Consider the following 26,307-nt stretch of genomic DNA (forward strand, 5'->3'; position numbering starts at 1 on the left):
GCTTTTTCAGAACCTCTAAACCCAACACTAACTGACAGACCACACTGGTTTCTTCCCTATAAAACCTTAAAAGGACCTGGTCATGACTAGACCCAGAGGTCTGCCTGTATCCCCATTGCCACTGTGCGAAGGGCATGGCTAAGCTTGTCAGTAAGTGTAAGTTAATTACACTAATCAGATTTCATCTCCCACTTCTTCCTCTGACAACAGAAGGCCAATCCCCTCTAAATAGGCCTATAGTCTTGGGGAGACTTGATTTTAGGCATTTAACTTGATCCAGCAGAATAGTTCAAATCCCAAATCTCAATAAGAATTGACTAAGGGCAATACTGCAAAATTCAAATATATGAAGGAGTGCCAATATAGCCAGAATAATATTATATTTGCAGTCAGGACCTTCTTACACAGTTCAAGTTCAAAATACACTTTATTCGATTTGGTTAAAATCATAAAAGCCAATAAAAACACAGTAATATTTACAATTTAAAAAGTACATACAGATCTTCAGGGTCCTTCTTACACATAGGGAAAAAATCTTCACCCTTTTCACTATGTTAAGCCAATGTAAAGTTAATATTTTGGAACAGCTTTCACCGATATTGTCAAATATAAAATGGTTTTATTACCTTATACCAAAAAAACTGCCAACCTACCAGTAAGATTACAGTAAAGCACTGTAGAGTTAGATTGAAGCACTAAAGATTCTCACTATAGCGAAAAAGAAATATGTGTATTTATTTTTTAGTAGCCAATTAATTATAGGTCTTGCACAGGCCCTAGACAGTTTACTCACAGACCCGTCGTTGATGGGCTGCCTGTGCGCAGCTGAGTTAGACGGTAGTTCTAGTTGCTCAGTCTGCACATGTGTGCAATTGCATGTGCACATGTGTTTGAATGTACCAGGGATGAGCCTCTAACCCCAGGTGAACAGTAGCTGAACTTTTTTAGGTCTCGCCTAGCGACGCAGCGCATGCGTTACTCGCCTTGGCGAAACCTATTGTCGTCGGTTTCTTGGCCAAAGGAGGGACAGGAGATGTGCACATGCCGTGAGGACAGGCGATGGGCATGTGTATGGCTCATGCACACATAGGGCTCATGTCGTGTAAGCACAGCACACGCATGGCGTGCTTTCACTTTCCCTCCCTCCCCCCGTTGGCTCCAGAACATCTTAGAAGCTCCCAGGGACACTGCACGGCGTCAGCAGTCTCAGAGTCAGCTCGCCGTTCTTTAATTGTGGGCAAGTTGTTGTAATATGAAGCTCGTAAAAACGTTTTCCCTGCGCCTTGCAGTGCCAAATGTTTCTCTGATACATAACAGTTGTGACTTTCCCTTTGCTCCAACACTTCGTTCACAGCCTGCGTGTTATTTAGTCTTGTAAGCACTAATTTTTGCGTTGCCTCTGCCTGTGTACCAGCACAGCGGACGCTTTTTTGACACCGCACTGTACTTTTTGGATTTTCATTGCTCGGTCAAATGCAACCTGTCTAATACTGTTTTATGTATTTATCGAAGTAGAGACAAATAGAGACTTAGTTTAAAAAGGTCGGCAGAGACAAAGGCAGTAAAGTTTTTAAACATCTTTGCGGGAACAATTCTCACTGTGTGTAGTAAGAGCTCCATTGTTGAGAGTTTACTCTGTTTAACTTACTTGGGTGCAGCTTGGACATGTCAGGTCAGTCCCTCCCATCCTGCATGTTAATTGTAACGAGTTGCACAGTGTTTTTAAATGGTACTTATCATGATTGTTTTCAGGTGTATTTTCGAATCGACTAGGGCGGAACTAAATAACAATAGATGGCAGACTAACCGTAATGTCTTTCTTGTGTGTACACAAAGACTTGTGTTTATATATAAGAGCCCAGAGTGTGCCCATGTGATAATAGCAGCAAAAAAGATTAAAATATTCAGTAATCACAGTATGTTAATTTTTGTCCTACCCATTTTCTTTGTGTTAGTTATAAGAAAAGGTTATTCCATAAATAAATAAGTTGTGAAGCCCAATTGTTTATTATGGCTAATGGCATTGGAAACAAGCACTGGCGTTGCCAATAGGTCTCGCATTAGGAAAGTTTGAGCTATTGGTATTGTAAATGACACATTTTTTATTTATGTGTTGTTTTTGAAAATAGCGAAATTAATAGCTTTGTCATTTACAAAGACAATACTTTTAACTTTCGCAAATGTGACACCTATAGCATTTGTAATGCAATATGTGTTGTATTTACGTGACTTGGATGTATTGATATTACGAATAACCATAATTTTTTTTATTAATAAAAGGTATTGTAATTTATAATGGCAATAGATTAAACTTTTGTAAATAACTTTTGTGAAGATTATGTTCAGTGTATTTTATTGTGATGAAAATCCAAGAGCAGAAGTGAAATATTAACATCTTTATGTGACATTTGTAATAAAGCTTGAAACATTGAGAGAACATATTTGAACCAGTTGTTGTTGAATGGTTGCACAGATGCTGTGGTGGCTGAGTGATGTGGTGGTGCCCCTTGGTGGTGCTGAGTGATGCTGTGGTGATGCGATATAGTGTAATTATGTGGCATGTAACTAATTGGCACTGAGTGGTATTTGGAGTGTATGTTGCATTGAGTGCAGTGTAATTATGTGGCATGTAATTATGTGGCACTGAGTGGTATTTGGAGTGTATGTTGCGTTGAGCGCAGTGTAAATATGTAGCATATGTAAATATGTAGCATATACTTATGTGGCACTGAGTGGTATTTGGAGTGTATGTTGCATTGAGTGCAGTGTAATTATGTGGCACTGAGTGGTATTTGGAGTGTATGTTTCGTTGAGCGCAGTGTAATTATGTAGCATATAATTATGAGGCACTGAGTGGATTGTTTGGAGTGTATGTTGCATTGAGTGTATGTAATTATGTAGCATATAATTATGTGGTATTGTGTGGAGTGTGTGTTGCATTCAGTAGAGTGTAATTATGTGTCGTGTAATTATGTGGCACTGAGTTGTTTTTGGAGTGTATGTTGCATTGAGTGCAGTGTAATTATGTGGCGTGTAACTATGTGGCACTGAGTGGTATTTGGAGTGTATGTTGAATTGAATGCAGTGTAACTATTTGGCACTGAGTGGTATTTGGAGTGTATGTTGCATTGAGTGCAGTGTAATTATGAGGCACTGAGTTGTTTTTGGAGTGTATGTTGCATTGAGTGCAGTCTAATTATGTGGCGTGTAACTATGTGGCCCTGAGTGGTATTTGGAGTGTATGTTGAATTGAATTCAGTGTAACTATTTGGCACTGAGTGGTATTTGGAGTGTATGTTGCATTGAGTGCAGTGTAATTATGAGACGTGTAAGTATGTGGCACTGAGTGGTATTTGGAGTGTCTAATGCATGGAGTGCAGTGTAAATATGTGCCGTGTAATTATGTGGCACTGAGTGGTATTTGGAGTGTATGTTGCGTTGAGCGCAGTGTCATTATGTGGCGTGTAATTATGTGGCACTGAGTGGTATTTGTAGTGTATGTTGCATTGAGTGCAGTGTAATTATGTGGCCCGGAGTGGTATTTGGAGTGTATGTTGCGTTGAGCACAGTGTAAATATGTAGCATATAATTATGTGGCACTGAGTGGTATTTGGAGTGTATGTTGCGTTGAGCGCAGTGTAATTATGTGGCGTGTATTTATGTGGCGTGTAATTATGTGGCACTGAGTGGTATTTGGAGTGTATGTTGCGTTGAGCGCAGTGTCCTTTTGTAGCATATAATTATTTGGCACTGAGTGGTATTGTGTGGAGTGTATGTTGTATTCAGAAGAGTGTAATTGTGTGGCGTGTAATTATGTGGCACTGAGTGGTATTGTTTGGAGTGTATGTTGCATTGAGTCCAGTGTAATTATGTAGCATATAATTATGTGGCACTGAGTGGTATTTGGAGTGTGTTGCATTGAGTGCAGTGTTTATTACGTAGTGTGTAATTATGTGGCACTAATTGGTATTTGCAGTGTATGTCGCGTTGAGCGCAGTGTAATTATGTGGCGTGTAATTATGTGGCACTGAGTGGTATTTGGAGTGTATGTTGCATTGAGTGCAGTGTATTTATGTGGCGTGTATTTATGTGGCACTGAGTGGTATTTGGAATGTATGTTGCATTGAGTGCAGTGTAATTATGTGGTGGGTAATTATGTGGCACGGAGTCTTATTTGGAGTGTATGTTGCATTGAGTGCAGTGTAATTATGTGGCGTGTAATTATGTGGCACTGAGTGGTGTTTGGAGTGTATGTTGCATTGAGTGCAGAGTAATTATGGGGTGTGTAACTATGTGGCACTGAGTGGTATTTGGAGCGTATGTTGCATTGAGTGCAGTGTAATTATATGGCGTGTAATTATGTGGCACTGGTGGTATTTGAGTGTATGTTGCGTTGAGCGCAGTGTAAATATGTAGCATATAATTATGTGGAACTGAGTGGTATCGTGTGGAGTGTGTGTTGCATTCGGTAGAGTGTAATTATGTGGTGTGTAATTATGTGGCACTGAGTGGTATTTGGAGTGTATGTTGCATTGAGTGCAGTGTAATTATGTGGCGTGTAACTATGTGGCACTGAGTGGTATTTGGAGTGTATGTTGCTCTGAACATTTTGCACTTTAACAGAAAGAATGATTCCCATGCAAAATGTAACTTAAGACCTGCCTGTATCTGAAAAAGTGAATTTGACCTGGTGAAATGTAATCCGGTGCTCTTGTAAAAGTGATGGAACACCGTGTGGCTATTCAAAATGTCCATTAAGCGCTATAAGTGGGGTCACCTGACTAATATGTTCTTGGACAGCCAGTTCAGATGCACAACCTGGAAAGAAACGAATGCCAGAACGATGTGTGCTGCATACTGAGAAAATAAAAGAAGCAGCGGAACCACGACGACAAAAAATATTAGAGAGCATTCACAGTATCCCCTCGATCCTGCATTTTCCATTGAATGGCCATTCATAACTGATGAAACAATATGCATCAACCGGTAAGACGGTGCTAGGCAGATACATATATTTTCCTGAAAGTCCAGTCATGAGGTATCTGAAAATAATACTTTAAAAATGGGATGGGGTACTTGGTATCAGAAGGAAGGCGGTTAATGGGAGCGAGCTCTGCTTTAAAATAAACTCATAAGTATTGTACATAAAAAACATCGGTAAATGAGCCGCTTCACATTGCGAGGAATCATGGAGCCTGCTCGTGAGCGCAACACCCCCACCCCACCCTGCTCCATCCCCCCACACCAATGACGCAGTTACCTTCTGATACTTCACCTCGGTGATGCGACATCCCACCGTCTTTCAGGTGGCGGGTGGAAAGAAAGGTATTTTGTTTCTGACTTGCACTGTGGTGCTTTTACACGTGGTCATAATTACAGAACATTTATTATTCGGTGAGAATATATTTACAACTGCATGTCTTCGAATGCGGGTACCGTACTTGCGTGAGTCATGACCTACATTTTTTAAGAGGTAACTGTAGGTTATTGCCTCTCGGATGACTTTAACATGAAGGAATTAAAAATGAACGAAAGAAGGGACAGAGAGGAGGAAAGGTGGAAGGGAACACGGCCTGGGGGAAGCTGGCTGGGGAGGGGGAGGAGAAGGGACAGAGAGGAGGATAGGTGGGAGGGAACACGGCCTGGGGGAAGCTGGCTGACAACCTGGAAAGAAACGAATGCCAGAACGATGTGTGCTGCATACTGAGAAAATAAATGCGACATTCCACCGTCTTTCACGTGGCGGGTGGAAAGAAAGGTATTTTGTTTCTGACTTGCACTGTGGTGCTTTTACACGTGGTCATAATTACAGAACATTTATTATTCGGTGAGATTATATTTACAACTGCGGGTCCCCGTGAGAAAACAAGGGGGAAACTGAAAGTACGGCCAGCCATGAATAATTAGGGGAGGAGAAGTCGCACAGCACACTCTGGGAGAAGCCCTTTGATGTGCTGTGCGGCCGTGAAAAAATGCAATTAGGAGGGAGGGAGGGAGGCTGATGCGCGTGCTTGTTTGGTCATGTGATTCACGTGAACTCAAAGAAAACCGCACCAAAAAGCCCTTGGTTTGACGAGCATTTTGAGCACTTGAATTCTCGCTTCGCTCAAGGCGCATGCGCATATTGATAGGTCGCGAGACCTAAAAAGGGGAGGGGGCGGAGATAATTCTCTTCATTCCGTGAAATGTTCTCTGCTATGACTATTCGGTTTGGTAAATGATGTGTCCAGATATAGCTCTAAAACTTGATTATATATTGAATCTGAGGTGTGTACTATGGGGGTGCATTACCCCTACAATCGAGAAGATTTATAAGGGCAATGGTTAGTAATATGTCCTTCCATTACCATGTGCGAAAATACGTAATAGGACATTTATTTCCGCACTCCAATTTTTCAAAAAGCTGCAGCAGCATGTTTCAAGGCTGATTTGTATGCACAGGACCTGACCCATGATTACATAACACCACACGGTAAGTGAAGTGAGCACGCAAAACAATTTCGGTGCATTGATGGAATCTGCTGCCACCGGGGACTCCTTTCATTGATACTTTTAACAACCGCATTTGGGCAAACAAATCCACAAGTACACCAACTTACTTGGTGTAATAAGGTCCACCTAAGTGAGCATGTTTTATTTGCGACATGCTCACCCATGATTTCCTTTCCAGCCTTATCGTGTGCATAAACGCCTGCTCTATGATAAAGAACATCTAGTTTTTAGTTGAGGCACAAGGGCATGATTTTTTCTTGAGCATATATGCTCTTTTGAGTGAAATTACACCGAGATTTTGTAGTGCACTTAAGTCAAAGCGGGTTATAGACTACCTTTCTTCAATTACTTTTTCTCTACTCGCACAAAATGCATTATTTCATCAGCATGTATTCCCTCATTCATTTTATATTCACTTAAACAAAATGCATTACTTCATCAGTATGTATTCTACCAGTTTTTATAATTTCGAACTAGATAACTATTCTACACCAGCCAATACTGATTGGGCAATAGAGTGAAAGGTGGACAGATGGTCCCTAAGGGTAATAGTGCAATTCACCATTTTTGTTTGCTTTTTCATAAGAATTATTATTATTACAGCACACACAACTAGATCGGATGCTGTTGAAACTCATTGGGTGTATAATCCAATGATTATATGTCTGCGCGGTGCTCTGCAAGACTTGTAGCAGAGTATTGAATGGAAGCTCCGCCCATATTTGTCATTGGCTTGTGTCATTGTCCTTCGTAAATGCTGGCTTCTGATTCATAAATAGGCTTGTTAGTCCTTCCTTAGTACTGCTTTGTCTTGTCTTTAAAAACCAAAACATAAATAAAAGGCATTGTCATTTACAATGCCAATTACTAAAACTCACGTAAATGCAAGACCTATTGAATGGAAATTGCTTGTTATTTTTAGGTGTTCAGGTATGGATTTAGGCCCCGCCCATTTTCCACCCATCCTGTCGCCCCTCTTACGGTCCTTTGTAAATAGAGGCTTTTGACTCATCAATAGGCTTAGTAGTCCCTCCTTAGTACCTACTTAAGCTAAAGTGCGGGTGCCGTGATTGTTTCAAAAGTAAAATAATAGGGAAAAAAAGCATTTGCAATGCAATAGGTCTTATATTACTGAAAGTTTGAGCTACTGGTGTTGCATTATTATTAGCAACGCCAATAGCTCAAACTTTCAGTAATGCGAGACCTGATGCATTGCAAATGCTTGTTTAAAAGGTGGGACAGTTTTGCCAGAACTAGTAGTTCACTTTCACTTTCTATGAGAACTTCAGCAACCAAAGTTGTGTTTTAGCCATATTGAGCTTCATCTGGGAAATGCTGTTGAGCCCGTGATGCAGCGAGTTAACAGATCCATGTCTGGTTGACCAACTGCAATATGGCTTCTCAATGAGAAAAATAAAAAAAAGTAAATCATGAAATGGCCTAATTGCGTGAGCAATTTTAAATAATATCCTGCTGTATTGCAGTCCATAATTGTATGCTCACTGTCGGATTACAGATAGGGACTAACCATATGCAAATCCATCTTGATCCATCCCAAAACGGATAGAACAGCCTTAACTGCCGGGAACACACCTCTCTGTTTGGGGACACAAGCAACCCCGGATATTTTGAGCTTTGTTAGACTTCATCACTGAGGTGTAGCTTGAGCCCTATGGCAGAGAAATCTATATGAACATGGTAGACTTGCCACTTTGGCCCTTTACTATTGGGCAGGTCCAGTGGCCCTCTGGAAAGTATCATAGAAAAAGTACCAAGCCACGAGGCAAGATGGCGTCCATGATGGACGCGTGAGCAAGCGGTTCCTGCCGGACCTTGCGGGGCTTGGAGCTACTCATTGGAGGAGAAAAACATGCGAGTGTGCTGAGACATTTCACGATGGTTTGAGACGACTTTTCGTGCAGGAAAGCCTTACTGTGGAATCCGATAACATTTCTTTGCTGCGATCTTCAAGCGCGAATGCTGTGGCTGTGGTTGTTATCTGCTGCTGAGGCTGGGACTCAGCGCTTTCCACAGGGTCAGTGGGCGTTCCTCTGGAAGCGGCTCACCCGGCTCACCTGGACAGCGGTAAGCGGAGAGGCTGCTGGTTCTACGAGGCAGAGGAAGAGCGCTCTGGGAGAAGCAATGGGCCCGAAGGGACGGAGAGGACGCGGGCAGGGGAACGCTGCCGCAGGGATACAGGACGGGTCTGACCTGGCGACTTCTGCAACCTCTACACTCACGAAAGGTGTTCTCCGCTCTGGGATTAGAAGCAAGGAAGCGGAGGCTGTATTTGTGACTGCTGTTCCTGAAGGTAAAATTGTAGGCGAAATGAATACTGAGAGAAAAAGCGAACGTTTAAGCAGCAGCAGCAGCAGAACGGCGGTGGGGAGGATTCTATTGACTCTGATTTACCCTCTGCCTCGGCCTCAGTAGTGAATGGGGAGCTGTGCTAGGGGAAAGTGGAGGTACCTTACAACAGGAGACACAGGGGACACCGGAGCGTGGGGCAGCGAATTCATCGGAGGAAGTTTTAATAGCTGAATTAAATACAACTAACAGAGAGGGGATTAATGAAGAAAGTTTGCGAGAGGATGCAGAACCTGTCGCTGTCTCAGCCCCAATTTCAAATATAATACCAGCCCTTGTGGACAACTTGGAGAGTGCTTCCAGAGTAGGCAGGTCAAGCACTCAAGTAATTTCCCATATTACCGAGTCAGACTCTGCAGATTTCTACTCTTTATCGGAACAGTCTATGTCCTCTTAGGAGGATCTTGTGCAGCAGTATCCAACTTATATGAGTATGGAGGATGGAGGCATTCACAGCAGCTTTGATCAGGAGGATCAGGGCTCTGGTTCTCGTACTGTTCGGAGATTACAATTAAACCAAACTGGTGAAGTGACAGTGGGAGATACCGAGGGAGCGGCAGATAACAGAAAGGCCCTTTCTGGGTCAGAGACTGAGCCAGAGCCAGAAGATATATCACTAGCTTTGATTTATAAGACTATGATGCGGCACAGGGACGAAAATCGAGAAGACAGTCTGAGAGTTCAGAATTCTTGCAGGAAAATTCTGAATTCGGTCAGACGCCTGGTAAAGTCACACTCGGAGTTTGTGGCAAGAGTAAATGAAGCGGAAGCACGCATTTCTACTTTAGAAGATTAACTTGTCCAGCAGAAGAAGGTCATTGAAACCCAACTGACTACTAAGGAAGACATTAACTGGAAATTGGTCGATTTGGAAAATCGATCCCGTAGAAACAATTTGAGATTTTTGCGAATTCCCGAGGGCAAGGAGGGGTCAGACCCCCGGGGTTTATTATAGAACTATTAAAGAAAGCGATGCCTGAAATAACAAGATGGGATTGGGAGAGGGAGGTGGAGCGGGCGCATCGTTTCCCTTTTTCCATCAGAGCGAACCAAAGAGACCAGAAGCCAAAAGCTATATTGGTAGCGTTTAACAGCTTTTTGGCTCGCGATTAGATTTTTCTGAAGGCTCGACCTGATAAAATGAGATGTGGGTTGGACTGTGAATTTTTTGTTCGCCCTGATTTATGCAAGCAGTCAGTTAGTTACGCTGGCAATATCGTCTATTAATACCGGAATTTTATAGCCAAGGGAGCGCAGGCTTATTTGTTGTTTCCGGCCAAGATGAAAATAATTTTCAGGGAGCGCACCCATTTTTTCACTACTGCTGCTTCCGCTAAGGAATTTTTGGGCACAATGTAAGGCATTATGTTAGACCTATACTATGTCGAACTTAAACTATTAGGTTTGCATGCTCTTTTTTTTTCCTTTTTCTTGTTGAGTTGCACCTCTACTGAGTAGCATTCGTTCTCTTCTTTGTGGTGTATGATGTTAATATGCCCCGTGGGCGAAGGCAGGGGGATGGGGCAAGCTCGCATCAACAGGACCATAAGTCCTAAAGCGTCTATCAAGGGTAGGGGGAGGGGTAGGGGTGAGGGTAGGTTCGGGGGGATGCGGGTAGTGGGGGGTGGGGAGCATGAGGGGGTGTAGGAAAAAGGGTAAAAATTGCTCACAGCAAATAAAGCAGAAATCATTATATAGCAGAAATCGTCAGTTTGAATTGAGAGTTTTAAGAATATCTTTTGGTCTTGAAAGGGCAATGGTCCTTAAGAAGTGTTTGTGTCATGGGATTATGATTAAAAATGGCAGATAGAGTTGTAAGAATTTGTTTATTGAATGTGTCTGGCCTCAATAATTTTATCAAAAGACAAAAGGTAGCAGCCGAACTGAGATACATTTCTCCGGACATACTCTGCATACAGGAAACATATATTCCATGGTCTAAAAGGGAGGTGTTAAAGGATTTGGGATATTCATTGGTAGTAGCGACAGGGCAAACCAGCATGATAAGGGGGGTGGCTATTCTTGTTAAACAAAATCTTGTTGAAACCGGGCAGACACTAATGGACAAAAATGGACGGTGGGCAATTGCAGAATGCAGCTTTGAAGGAAAGAACCTGACGCGTTGTACAGTGTACGGAGCTAATGTGGATGACTGGGAGTATTAAACGAAGTAAATTTGGAATTGGCCACTTGGCGACAACCAGTGGTGCTATGTGGAGATATTAATATCAAACTGACGAACAGAGCATTGCAGGACGGGACTGATACATATAAGGGACGTAAACCAAAAGTATATAGGGCTTTGCATAATTTAGTGAGTGATCAAGGGCTCGTGGATGTGTGGGGTAACTTGAGGACACAGGATAATGGGTATATTTTTTATTCTTATCCCCACAAGAAGTTAGTTAGATTGGACTACTTTTTTGCCCCAGTGGCAATACTGGGCGCTGCTACAGTGAGTGTTTATCCCAGGGTCTCATCGGATCATGCTCCCATAGTATTGAAGATACAAGGAGGTTCAAACAGACCTAAATGTTCAAATTTTACGTTTGACCGGAAGCTGGGGTTAAACAATGAGTTTAAGGCTCATATGGAAAGGTGGATTCTGGCTTTTTTTCAGAGTAATAAAGGAACGGTCACTGTGGGCATAGTCTGGGACACCTTTAAAGCAGGCTTTCGCGGCGAACGTATGAGCTTTAGTTTCTGGCAGCAAAAGAAATTTAAACAAGAACTAGTTATGTATATGGACATTTAACTCAGTCTGAAATTTTATTAACCAATGCTGTTGTCAGAGGTTTGAATGATTTAGCAGATTTAGAGAACCAGGTGGCAATAGATAGAGTGAATGTGGTGGGTTTCTGGAGCGCAGAGAACGCAAGAAAGTACTTAACATCTAGAATGGAAAAACATGGGTATGGTGAAACAATTGGGAAGAGGCTGGCTGTTCAGTTACGGATGAAAGAGTCGGCCAGAAACATTCAGGGGATGAAAGATGTCATGGGTGTGTCTCATTATGATCCTCAGCAGATCCTAAAAAATGTTCAGCAGTTTTATTCTGAATTATATGCACAGCAAAGTGGGACAGGGGATGGATTAGATTGGGTGGAAATGCTGGCAGCGGGCCTAAAAATACTAGACCCTATATTAGCTCAGGAACTTGAATCTTTAACACCTTGGCTGCTAGGCGTTTTCCCCCCCCTGTGCTGAAAATTGCCATTTTGCTGGTGTCATGACGAGCTCAGCTCGTCATCAGCACAGCTCAACTGTGCATCATGACGAGCTGAGCTCGTAATGAGCATCAAAAGGGTTAATAACTGAGGAGGAGTTGGAAATAGCAGTGAGTAGTCTTGCTTTTGGAAAAGCATCAGGCCCTGATAGAATACCTAGTGAGGGTTATAGACAGTTTTATAAAATTATTAAGAATGAGCTGCTAGTTGTTATGCAGACGGCACAGGCGGGCTTCCCTCCCAGCTCATGGTCAGATGCTACAATAGCGGTATTTTGCAAGAAGGGTAAGCCGCCGGACCAGGTAGGATCCTACCGTCCAATATCTTTACTAAATGCTGACAACAAAATGTATTCTAAAATCCTTGCCAACCGATTATCAGAATGCATGGTGTCTTTAGTATCACAACAACAGCATGGTTTTATACCAAAAAGAGGAACGGTAGAGCATGTCAACAAGGTTATCACGTTATTTGATATGGCAGCTGTGAATAAAAACGAGCTAGCGCTTATCCTACTTGACGCTGAAAAAGCGTTTGATCGAGTTCAGTGGAGTTATATGTGGAGACTTATGGAGAAAATGGGATTTGGATCAAAATTTATTTGTGCCTTACAGGCCCTTTATTCAACTCCCACTGCCAAGATCTCTGCTATGGGCCTACTTTCGGAATCCTTAAATATTGCACGGGGAACTCGGCAAGGATGCCTGTGTTCCCCCCTTTTGTTTGCCTTATATATCAATCCCTTTATTGAGTTATTGAGTCGAAGTAACCTGATCCCACCTTATCGTGTGTCTGAATATATTTTTTCTGTCTTCGCGTATGCGGATGATATTGCTGTGGCAACGACTAATCCAGCTACTGCCATTAAAGAGATTGAGCGGTTGGCGAAGGAGTTCGGAAGTGTAGCAGGATACAAATTAAATGAGTCAAAAACTCAGATTTTATGATCGGACTCATTAGCTTGGCAGGACGAGAGAGTGGTAAAAGGGGCTATTTTCTAGGTATTCAGTTAAAGGCTAATATGACCGAGTTAGTGGACAGTAATTGAAACACACTAATGGTTAAAATTAAGAACTCTTTGGATAGGTGGGAATGACTACATCTTACCATTATTGGAAGGTCAAATATTAGAAAAATGAATGTGTTACCAAAGGTTCTTTACCTGTTTAGGTCAATACCTCTAGAAATCACCAAAGCTAGGGTACAGGCTCTACAGTCAATGTGTGGCAAATTTATTTGGAGCCAAAAAAGACCTAGACGGACAATGAAATATATGATATTACCATCTGCTAGGGGAGAGATGGGGGTGCCTGATTTTTTTTATATTATGTAGTTTGCTTTCTACTGAAGATGAGGGTTTTATAACGGGGGAGTCCGTTGAGGATACGGCTTTTGCCCCCTCTATTTTTGAAATGCAGTTAGGCTCAATTGCGAAACAATCATTCTTTATTGAACCAGATGGGAGTTACTACAAACTGACTCGTTTTAAGGTAGTTATTACTGCATTTAAGGTCTGGAAATGGTTTGCCAATTCAATGGCAATTGGGAAAACTTCTTATTATACTCCTTTTAAAACTTTCCGGCTTCTCCCCGGGATATTTTCGGATGACATGGCAATAAAGTGGCAGAGGAAGGGGGTGAGAATGCTAGGTGATATGTACTAGGAGGATGGGATTTGTAAATCATTTGATGAGTTAAGGGACCAATTCTTTTTTCCCAGGTATTTTTTTTCACATTTTTACAAATACGGATTATTTATCTCGGCCTAGGGTGGTTTTTCAGAAAAATAAAGTAGTTGAAGGAGTCAGGAAGCAGGTAAAAATAGGAATGTTATATCAGTTACTGCTTACTGGGTAAAGTGATGACTTAGATAAAGTCAGGTTGAAATGGGGGAGCACATTAGAGGATCCCGAAATAGTTATAGAAGATTTGCTTTTGCTATCCAAGGAAGCGTTAATGTCTGCAAATTTAAAAGCTCATTTTTTAAAAACTTTGTTTGATTTATACTATACTCCACTCCGAAGGGCAAAATGGGGAGATGGGAATGATGATAAATGCTTTCGTTGTAAGGCTGACGATGCAGATAGTATACATATTTTTTCAGTTGTGTAAAACTTCAATGTTTTACAACAGGAATTGAAAAGTTTCTTGCTTATGTAACTAAAATGCCTGTAGATATAACCCCTGCTATGATGCTGTTGAGGAAAATACCGAAGGATCGGCCCGTGGAGCCATTGTATCAACATCGGCATTTTATTTTTTTTGCTATGACTGTTGCACAGCTATGTATAGCTACTGAGTGGCTTCAGGAAAAACCACCTGATTTTCATCAATGGCGTGTTAAAATGTATAGTTTATTTAAGTTGGAGTGGGGTCTCTTTTCTATTAGGGGTTTGACGAAAAAGAAATTGGGTATAAAAATCTGGAGTGCGTTTCGGGATTACTTTGAGGACTGATAGTGGATGTTGAAATTTACAGAAATATTGATGGAATAATGAAAGATATGGGTCCAAGTACCGTGGGTAGGATGAGAAGCTGGATTATTATTTGAACTCTCTTTGTTGCAAGGAACTTGTAAATGTATATGAACTTGTTTTTGCGTTATTTGCTGTGAATGCAATAAAAAAAAAAAGTACCAAGCCACACTGTTTTGACCCCCGGCTCGTGTGATCAGAAATATAGGGTTAGGGAACCTCTTTCGGAGGAGATAAGAGTAAGGAGGGAAGTGTCTTCCAATTAGTATTTCAACTCTGGAACGGTATGAACTTCCTTTCTTGTTCCTAGAGCTTGAAAGTGGTTGAAGTCCAATGGATCTGCTAAGTTCCAGACCTGCTTTTTGAGGGCAACTACTGTGATTGCTGCATTGCATGAGCCTAGTCACTGTAAAAACTCACTGAGACTGATAAGGTACTGCTTGACATTTTATTCTAGGGTTCTGCTCTTGCTTTAATAGTCTTCATAAGTGAGCTAATATGTGGAGCTACCACACCAACTGATGCAGTTAGCCTTTAGACATTGCTGTAAAGATAGATTATTGGGTAATGTTGACATTGTAGAAATCTATGTGTAACCTGAAGTACTAGTGTTCGTTGGTTCTGCTGGCACAGAATACAGTGGTATGGAACACCTCGTGTACTTGCAGATTATTGATTTTACTAGAGGAAAAACATAGGCTAGGCCCGAAACTTGAACAGGACAGGACAGAACAGTTGTTCCAAAACACACAGATGACTTTTGATCAACTGGCATGCCGCTCCCACATCAGATTAGAATATCCTCGTTTCTAGAAAGGTCATCCACTTGTTCATGAGACATTCCTGTCTTAAGTGCCACTGTGAAGTCCAGCTCATGCAGAGAAATGGGCCACTGCAGACATTTAAGATTTTCACCTTTTATAGCACAAAGCGGCTTCAGGATTTTGTGGTCTGTTGGGACTGAATAGGTAAACCAAAACAATTGAGGCCTAACCGACTTTAAGGTCTACACAACACCTTAATACTCCTGATCAATCACATCCCAGTTCTGCACTTTCAGGAGTAACATATGGCAGAGGGGAGCTGCCAGAATTGTCTTCCTTTTCACATTGAGTTGAACCAGATAGGCTCCAACTACCTTGCTCGATGCGCTGGCCTGTACAATGAAGAGCTGCATTAGTTTAGAAGCTTTCAGTGCAGGTGCCTTGCATAATGCCTGCATTAGGTTTTTCAGCCGCTTGCTGACACTCAGCAGTCCAGAACATTTTTTTCTGGGGCTGTTAGTTTGAGGTCAGGCCTGTCAAAGGGTTAACTATGGCCCCAAAGTTGACCAAAACGTTCCAATTGTACCTTGCAAGACCGAAAAGGGCTCTTACTTGAGTTCAGGTATGTCAGACCCTTTGGCGTGGCCAACCACCAATACGTTTGTGAGGCCTCTCTTAGGTTATTGTTTCTAAAAGCAGCTCGTAATTAGGGAAATGTGTGCTCCAGGGAAAATGAAAGCAAAGAGCCTCATTTATGAAAATATTTACAGTATGATGCATCATGTTGCAAGGAGTTACAGATAAGAGGATATTTCTGACGTATCTGTAGACGCAAAAATTACGCATTGCTGGAGTGTGTCACAAAAGTGACGCAACTTCATCAATGGGTCATTTCACAAGGGCAAGTCCCATTTCAAATGTGCCTGTATCAATCTTACGCCTGCTGTGAGGCAGGCATAAGATATTGATGCATTTGCATCCTAGAAGTGACGCAGTGAAATCTCATAGATTTCACTGCGTCACTTCTACGAGGCTTACTTGCATCAGAATGCCCACCCTGCATACATTATACCTGGCGCAGGTATAATGTGGCGCAGGCGTTTACAAAATGACACAGCTACCTAGATGCGTCACTTTGTAAATATGATGCAACATGGTGCATTTTTACGTCACTGTGCGCCACAAAAAGTGACGCACAGGCAGCGCAAAAGTAACACAAGGGCTCATAAATAAGGCCCGCAGGTGTTTACAAAATGACACATCTACCTAGATGCGTCACTTTGTAAATATGATGCAACATGGTGCATTTTTACGCCACTGGTGCGTCACAAAAAGTGACGCACAGGCGGCGCAAAAGTAACGCAAGGGCTCATAAATAAGGCCCTCAGTATTTTGTACCACTTAGGGGTGCTGCAGTGTAATCTGCATTAGTAGAGAACAGTTAAGGTCTTCTGTTTCAAAATGTATTCAAAAGCAGATGGTAACAATGGAAGGCGGCCACACAATGTGCATGGCCTCTGGCAAAGAGCCACGTCTACCTTTTTCATATGACAGTCCTGCTTGGGTTTGAACCTCCCAATCAAGCAAATTTTAGACTTGGCTTTACGAGGTCAAAACTTCCACAGCCCAACAGGTACCTGCAATAGACAACAAATGACTGACCTTTTTGCCACTTGGTTGCCCTTACAGTCAACTTGGCACCCTGCAACACAATCAACATCATTTCCAGATGCACTCAGTGCTCTGGTCAGATGTTCATGAAGTTCAGAACACACCAATGTTGTTCAAATGTTTAACACTGCCTTCCCAGTGCATAATTCCCAAGCCTATGGAAAGTGGTGCCGGTATTTTGTAAGACAAAGGGCACAGCCATGACTTGGTAGAGTTCTTTGATGAATGATCACTTGTATTCTACTTTGTTGTAGGTGCCAGGGTGATTTTCCAGTAGGCACTAGTCATATCAAAGATACTGAGGTACTTTACTGTGTCCAACTTGTCACAAGCTTATCAGCCCTTTGAATGAGATGAGCATATCTTTGTGTTACAGTGCTGCTGCTGAAAGCCCATGCATAAGTGCAGGTCTGTTGTCCCTTACGTGTGGACCATCACCCTCGGCAGGTCCATAGACTACAGCAGTGCAAAGTGATTCCTGGATCCAGTGTTTTATCCACAGTAACCTTAACCATGATGCATTCTTGTACATTGTCTAATAATCTGTAAGTCTCTCTTTTTATTGACAGACCATCCTGTGTGTCTGTGCCATTGCCACAAATGGATATAAACTTGTTGTCAGTAAGAGCAGATGAGCAAGGTTGCTATGAGGAAGTGAGGTGTATTACATGGGGTGGTTGTGCAACTGCACCAAGTAATGCACTTACCAACCGCTTTAGGACCAGTAGGTTACATTTGTTAAACCCTTTAGCTCATCCCTGGGTAGCTGTGGCTCTGGGCATCAACATGTGCACAAAGACAACAACTATAAAGCATTTAAAACGCATTAAAACAATTTCAGAAGAAATACACAAGACACTCACGAAATCCGACAACAATTTCTAAAACTTTGGTAAGTATCATTGCGGTCATGTCTAGTCACTTAAGGCAACCAACTCCGATTAGGGGACTAGCAAGGTAGGGGACTAGCAAGGTCCACTGAAACAGTTACCTTGCCGGGAGAAGCAGTCTTTAGACTGTTACAGGTACTTTTATCCCTTTGCGAGAGGTTCCTATGGGTGTGGTCCTGATGCAAGGGATACGGATACTGAAAATGCTCAAGGATGATATAGATATGATGAGGTCAATGGTGGTCTTCCTCAGGTAACTCCTTGGTCCGCAAACTGGGTGAGGTGGTCCTGGCCACAGGGATGGATGTCACTCGAAGTCCTCTAGGTCCTGGTTGGCGTCCAGTCCCCTCTGGGCTACTAGTCGCCAGTTATCACAGCTAGCCTCAAATTCTTCGGTGGGCTATAACTTATTGTCTGGGTGACAAAGCTGCACCTCCATAGTTCTCCTGGGTCCAGCAGACCAGGGTGCAACTTTAAGCATTGGGTCCTGGTCTCCAGTACTTCACGGCAGTGGTTGACAGTGATGGAAAATTCTGGTCTACAACTTGCTCCAGCAGGCTTCTGCAGCTGTTGCGGCTATGTGCTGTGAAGCGGAAGTGAACCAACTGACCCTTGTATCATCTTATGCAGATGATACCTGTTAGAACTGGCTATTTCTGGTTGGCTAAGGCTGACGCCAAAGCTAGGCAGAAATCACCATTCTAGTCAGGGCAAGGGAGTCACACGCCAAGATAACCCCTTCTCACCCCCTGGTTGCTTGGCACGAGCAGTAAGGCTAAACTTGGAGGCAATGTGTAAAGCATTTGCGCCAGCACACAACAGCAACAACATCCTAGGCACACCAAAAAGGAACTCCACACAAGGTTATTATAAAATAACTTTTGTATTGTAAAAACACATCAGATAGAAGTCACACATGTACATTGTGCCAACTGGCACGGGCATTATTCACAAGAGATTATGTATAGGACAGGGCCACATGGGCCACTGTCAGAATCAACACTTTTAGAAATAGAATAAGTATAACACAAGATAACAGGTATAAATCACATCCAGTAACTACTGGTAACATGTAAGTACCACCTACGCAACCCTAAACACCTTAGGAGAATGTCACGCAGGGAACCAGGACCTCACTAGGACCACCTGTACTAAAAAGAACAACCACCTGAGTATCACACAGCATTTAGGGGTATAAGCACAACACATTACACATGATGCATGAAAACACATTCAGCAGTGTAGTAAAGGGAAACACATGATGCCTAAAAACATTCAGAGGTGTAAGACAAGGGAAACACATGACGCATAAACCTACACATTCAGCGGTGTTCAGAACAAAGCACATGATGCAATAAAATACATTCAGAGGTGCAGCGCAAGAAGACACATGATGCCTAAAACATTCAGAGGTGCAGCGCAGGGAAAAGGAAGACACATGATGCCTAAAAACATTCAGAGGTGCCAGAACAATACAATAGCGCAAAAATCACATGATGCCTAAAAACATTCAGAGGTGCAGGAATAACACATGATGCAAGAAAACACATTTAGAGGTGCAATAACCATACAATTGCGCAAAACTTACATAAGCCACCACCTGTGGCAGTCCCAAGGCCAACTGGCCTTGTTGGGGCTAAGACGCCCTGTGTCCAGAATGTCAGGGCGCGCTGCCAAGCAGCGCCAGTCACAAAACCTAAACGTTGCAGGTGCCCACTACTTGCTGGGCACCTGAGGACATCACAAGACCTAAACGGTGCAGCTGGCACTAAGTGCTGCGCAGCTGTGACTGGCCGGGCACCTCTGTGCCATCTCTGTCCCTCTCAGGGACTCACTCTCCATCTTGCGCCTAAACGGTGCAGCTGCCCACTAATTGCTGGGCAGCTGGAGACTCAAAACTGCGCCAGGGTCTTCACTGACCCTAGAACAGAACTGTACCAACTGTTGGAGCCACACAGGCTCTGAAAACACATGCCCCATTGTGCAGAACGTTGGAGCCACACAGGCTCAGAAACAAATACTGCGGCCAAATGCTGGAGCCACACGGTCTCTTAAGACATCATGGGGCGAGGGAGCCATCAAGCGCCTTAGGGCGAACATGCTCTTGAGCCACTCAGGCTCTTTAAAACAAATATGGCCCCTCGGAGCCACACAGGCTCTCTAAACAATGATGCCCCCACGTTGGAGCCTCTCAGGGCTCTAAATTGCAAATGCCCCTGGGGAGCCTCGTGGGCTCTAGCCAACATTGGGGCGACCCACTGCCATCCGGGGCCACCCTAAATGCACCATAATTAAATATGCCCCTACGAGCCTCTCTGGGCTCGCAAAACAAGATGAGGCCCCTTGAGCCTCTCTGGGCTCTCTAAAACAATTGTGGCGCCTGAGCCCCTCGTGGGCTCTCAAGAAATGCCGCCTTTAACATCGGTGGAGTCCCGCTCGGGGGACTCAGAACCATGGCCCCAGTCCGGAGGAGCACTTCGCAGGAGGGAGCGGGCACCGGCAATGTGCCCCAACGCCCACTGCTGCCCCCAAACAGTACCGGACCCCACTCACCGGCTCGCAGGCTTCCTCTGCAGGGCTCTCCTTCGCCGGCGCTTTCTTCTCAGGGGCGCCTCTTTTTGGTGTGGGCAGCGCGGGGCTCTCCTTCCTACAACGGAGCCCCGCCTGCACTTTCCATCGCCTCTCCTTCTCTCCCGGGGCTCCCTCAGCACACGGGAACCTCGCAGCAGGCCACGTTTCCTCCCCAGCCACTCCGGTCTCCCTCCTCGCGCTGCAGTGCCGAGGGCGGGACTTCCGGTGCTTTGTCTCGGGACTGCGCTGCGATTGGCCGGCCGGCCCTAACGCTTCCGGGTCGCCGCGGGCAGCGCGGCGGCCCGTTTTTAGGCAGGCAGGCGGGGTATCAATATCCGAGGGGTGGGCACCCTCGATAAAAACAATAAAAGCACTACAGAGAGATAAGGTGCTCCAAAGTGCTAGAGGCAACAAATAAAGCAATACAAAAAAATGATGTCCTTCAGGAGTCCAGAACCCCCACAGTCCAGGACACAAGGGGGAGCACAGCAGCTCCCAGGAAAAGGAAAGTCCATCAGGTGTCCAGGGGCTGGGCAGGGCCCAGGGATTCCCCTGGGCCCAAGCAGCAGCACGCCCCTGGCAAGATTCAAGTCCAAAAAACAAGAACAAATTGGAAGGGGACACAGCCCCTTCTTATACAGAGAAAAGTCTTTGAAGTCTTTGTGCAGGCAGTGTGAGAACCAGCTAGAACTGGTTTTAGGGAACTCTCTTCAGTGTCAGGGACAGAGGTGACAGTCGCCCAGCGGGAGGTGGAGCCAGCATTGTGGTCAGGCAGGCATAGCCCTAGTCACTTCCAGGTGCCATCTCCTCCCACTTCCCTGGCAGCAGATGCAGCCTTTCATCCACGGGCTGACTCAGACAACCTCCTGGGGCTCCCCAGCCCCTGCCATCCTCAAACCAGTCAGTCAATCCACAAGCAGGCCCAGGCACTCCTGGGCCAGGCTCACCAGCCAATCACACGCCAGACACAAATTACACAAATATGCCAACCTCTAAAAGTGGCACTTCTAGACTAGACACAATCATGCCGCATATACCATTACGCAGCATTCAATCTCACGAGTTCGCACATATCAAACTCGCCCCTGCACTCCCCACACATCAGGAACTACCATGGGCATACATATTCCCCATTCATTCCTATGGGAGGGCAGGTCACTCACCACACATACACAGAGAGCTCAAGCACTTTACACTGTACCACAGTGAAAAAGGGCGCAGAGGCCTAAAATCACCACCACCAGGTTCCAGAAACAGGCTAGGAAAAAGCTAAAAGTCTCGGGGTGAACCTGCCAAAAGGGCCGGGTCCAACAATACCCAGATCGTTGTATCACTGCTCCCGGGGAGAGAAGATGGTGTAGCCGCAAAGTTTCAGGAATGTACACAGCTGTCAGCATTTGGATGGCTAGAAACTGCCTAAAATTGAACTCCTCCAAAACTGAGGTTTTACTCTTCGGCTCCGATGTCAACTTTTGGAGCCCCAAGTGGTGGCCAGAAGAGATGGGAACCCCCCTCCCGTTCCTGTAATGAAGGCTAAGAACTTGGGCGTCTGGATTGATAACCAACTTTCCTTTAAACCCCAAGTAAATGCGCTTGCTTCCTCCATCCACTGGTCTCTGAAAATCATTAGGAAGATCCTCCCCTTCTTACCGGATGGTTGCAAGAAAACGGTGGTGACGGCACTCGTGCTCTCCCCCCTTGACTATTATAATAGTTTATTCCTAGAGGCTCAACAAATTTCCAGGTTCTGCAAAATGCTGCAGTCCGTCTTATTGTGGGCCTACCTAAGTTTGCGTCCGTGTCCCGGGAGCTGGAGAAGTTACACTGGCTCCCAGTGCGCAAACGGATAATGTTCAAATCGATGTGCATAGTCTTCAAGGCGGTCCATGGATTTGGCCCATCGTTTCTTCAGCAGCATTTTCAATGGTACAAGCCTGGTAGACAGCTCAGGGCAGCCAGTATGGGGCTGATTAGGACATCTCGTATTAGGAAGGCACGCTGGGCGGGCAGAAGTTTTGTTAGAGGGGTGACAAACGCCTGGAATGCCTTACCTATGGCATTGAGGTTGGCCTTTTGGAAAAGTCTTAAAACGTGGCTTTTCACTCACTAGGCAGGAGGCCTGAATCCATGGGAGCTATCACTACAGTGCCAGGACACCAGTTGGTAACAGTGCGCTTTATAAATGATAAAAATAAATAAACCAACTGACCCTTGTAGTCTCTTGCTTCAACTGGGCTTCGGAGGTGAGCTATTCACGAGCAGGATGCAGCAGGCACAGTCCCTTCTCCTTTGCTAGCCACCAGGTTCATCAGGTGCAGTACACGTCTGTATAGCCTCTCTTCGAAGGGTCCTTGGTGCAGCACGGCAGTCCTTCTTTGTACTTTCTTCCAGTCCCATTGAGAACTGAATTCTGGGTGCCAACGGTGCCCTATTTATGCTATGAAGATACCCTCAGGGTATGGTGCGGTTGGTAGCTGTTGGACTTAATCCTATCTGCAGGTTCCGCCTAAACGTTTTGCTTTCACCCTTCTGTTTTCTGTATAAACGTTTGTTGACATTTGGGACTTAAGGCACTTTAATACTGCTAACCAGTCCTAAAGTGCTTACACTCTCTCCATAAAGCATGGTAACATTCACTTACAACCAATTGGCACATTTAGTTTACTTCTAAGTCCCTAGAATAGTGGTGCTACATGTACATAGGGCCCATAATTTGGTGGGTCTGCAGCACTGATTGTGCCACCCACTTAAATAGCCCTCTAAACATATCTCACGCCTTCCATTGCAGTCTGTGGGTGCAGTTTTAAAGTGCTATTTCTATCTGGCAAAATAAACCTATTGCCAGACATAAACCTTCCTTTCCTTTTTAATACATATAAATCACCACTAGACTAGGCCCTAAACTGTCCATAGAACAGGGTGCAGTGTATTTAAAAAGTTTAACTATAAACAAATGAAGGGAGTGGCAGGAGCTAATAAAGGTCACATACCCATGCTCCAGAATGCTTAATAACTAAAACAAGGAGGTACTGTTCCCATAGTGGAGTATAAGAGAAAAGACAGAGTTGGAGAATCTTAGGGGACCCTAATGATTATTTCTTATTGCCCTTACACATCCAAAAGGATGTCATGCCTCATCATGGGGTATGCTCCTGGTAGGGCCAGCACTGTATTGCCCTACAGGCCATGAGAAGGCTCTTGATTTGAGATCTTTTCCGTTTTAGCCGTAATGATGCATGTATGGACATACAATATGTAGGGTGGAGTCAGTACAAAAGTGGAGTGAAAGAATAAATTAAAACTGTCTAGGGGATACCAAACTGGGTTTAATGTGGTGGTTTCATTGACAGAGTTAACCCGTTTAGCGCGTCGAACATTCCGCCCCAGTGCGGACGTTCGATCGCGCTAACGGGATTCGGACGTCCAACGGTCGTGCGCAGCACTAGCGAGGTAGTGCACGCGACGACCGTTGGACGTTCGCAGCACGGAAAGGGTTAAAACCAATGAAGGAAGGCTATCATAAGGGCTCCGTGGACCAAGATAGCCTTAACAAGTGTAGGCTGCTTTACATGACATATCCTGCTGGGTTCTCTGATGGTGCCTATGTCAACCAAGTAGTTGTGATCACTGTGTTTCTTTATAGCTTTGTATTAACCACACTAATTTTTTCCCAAAGTTCAAGGTCCGAACAGCTTAAGGTTATCATTTGCACTGAGCATTAATTAGGTCATCTTTTTATCAGCATGCCAATTCAGGAGTGGGGGACTTTGGGTTTGTCTCCACACTCGCTCTCACAGAAGTGAGGGAGAAACTGAACTGGTGTCCACATTGGTCTTCAAAGGTAATAACCACCACTTATTTCTGAGTCACTACCCAGTAAACAAGGAATGGCAGGAAAATGTCCGACTTCATCTTCAGGGGTTTCACCAAAGCACCCATCATCCATCTCAAGGTTTTATTAGAACTCTCCCAAACCCTTGGTACTGGGGGAGGTAATGTATGAGTGAATCACGACATTTTTCGCAGTGTGATATTTAAGAACCTCTTGTTGCCCTCCGCTCTGTGGTGAGTTGAGGGGGAACATTGCATAATACAGATACTGCAAAAGAAGAAGCAGAATAACTTTGAGACCTATGCAAATGTAGATCATGGCCACTGTAAGATGCTTGGCCAAAGGTGTGGCAGAAATTCATTCAGTTATGCTGAGGCCATTGAACACCTTCTGCTTACCCCGCATATGTTCAGACCACACAAAAAAGAAGTGAGGCATGTATCAAAAAGTCATGGCCCAATAAATGTGTGGTCTGGTTTTAAGTTTGTGAATTACCCCTGATTCAAATGGGGTAGGATGATGATAGTGGAATCCTAAGTGTTTTACATTAAAAAAAGTTGTCTATCACTTTATTACTCTCTCACATCAACTATCATGCTGTGCTGCAAGGTGCATCGACTGGTACTATGGCATTATTACCATCTTAAGGATTTTTGTAGTTCCATGCAAGACATGTTTTGGGGCCCATTGCTTGGAACAGTTTCAAATGTATTTTCAGCTGTTTCAAGCTCTCATAATACAAACAACATTGTATTATATTTTATACTCTCAGTGATTGGATCACATAAAAACAGGTCAAAGGTTAATCTGCTACATGTCTGCCAGCCAAACTGAACCAAAAGAATTGTTGAACAAGCATTGATGAGTCAATTTCTTTATGTGCTTGGATCTAGATATTTTTATTAGCAGCAAGAATATTTTCCGAGAATTCCGTGAGTAACTTGCAAGGCCATTCCATTGCAGGAAAGCCACGTTAAGGGGGACTTGGTAGATATTAAGTGGACTTGTGCATTGTATTAACGGAAAATAAGGCATCTGCACATAGTGCTTGAAACTGCAGTTTTAACAGATGGATGTTCAAAAATACAAGTAACTCTTCAAAACTAGCATTCCACTGCAACAGAGAAATTAAAAACACTACTCTATGGATGTTCACCATGCCATCGATTTCTATTTAATACTCATCTCCAGCCTAATCGCTCATTTTTCTATGTATACACTTATCTGCTAGACAGTGAGCTGTGGCTTTGCTAAGTATGAGAAATGTTAATGGACATCAGACAGGAGAAGCGTTGTGAGGTAATGAAAATGGTATACCAAGACAAGTAAATTAGAGGAAGACGGGATGGAGAGACAGAAATGAGCTTGAGAGAAAAGCGAATTAGGGTGAGACCCAGGGTAAAGAGAGAAAGTTGAGGTAGCAAGAAAGAAATATATAGATTCAGAAGGAGGGACAGGTAGTAGAGAATGAGAGTTAGAGATAGTTAAGGTTTTAGAGAGAGGTAGAGAGAACTAGAGGTAGGGAGAAGGAAATGAAGAGAGATGGAAAGAGGTGGGGGACCCTGAGTGATGAGGTTGAGGGCGAGTAAGATAGAAAGGGGTGAGGTAAAGAGAAGTGAAGGAAGAGAGAGGTAGAATATGGTACTGAGTAAAAGTAAAGAGAGATGCAAAGTAGATAAAATGTTGTATGGTAAAGATGGGAAAAATAAGAAGTGATGCGAAGAAAGATCGACCAGGTAGTAGACATGTGTAAGGCTAGAGATATAGAAAGAAGGGTGGAGATGGTGAGTTGAAATAGAGAAAAAGGTACTTGCAGAGATAAGAGAGAGAAGTACGAATGACAGAAATGGAAAAGCAGTTAGAGGATGAGAGGTAGCCAGAAAAAACATACCATTGTGAAATAGTTGGGTGGAAAGAGATAAAGGAGAAAGAGAGATGTGAAGCAGAGAGTGAAATACGTTTGAATCAGGGGTGAGAGAGAGGTAGAGAAAGGTGAGAGTTTGAGAGCTAAAGAGATAA

The sequence above is a fragment of the Lissotriton vulgaris genome, chromosome 9 (genome assembly GCF_964263255.1).
Source record: "Lissotriton vulgaris chromosome 9, aLisVul1.2, whole genome shotgun sequence".
In the NCBI taxonomy this organism is placed as follows: domain Eukaryota; kingdom Metazoa; phylum Chordata; class Amphibia; order Caudata; family Salamandridae; genus Lissotriton; species Lissotriton vulgaris.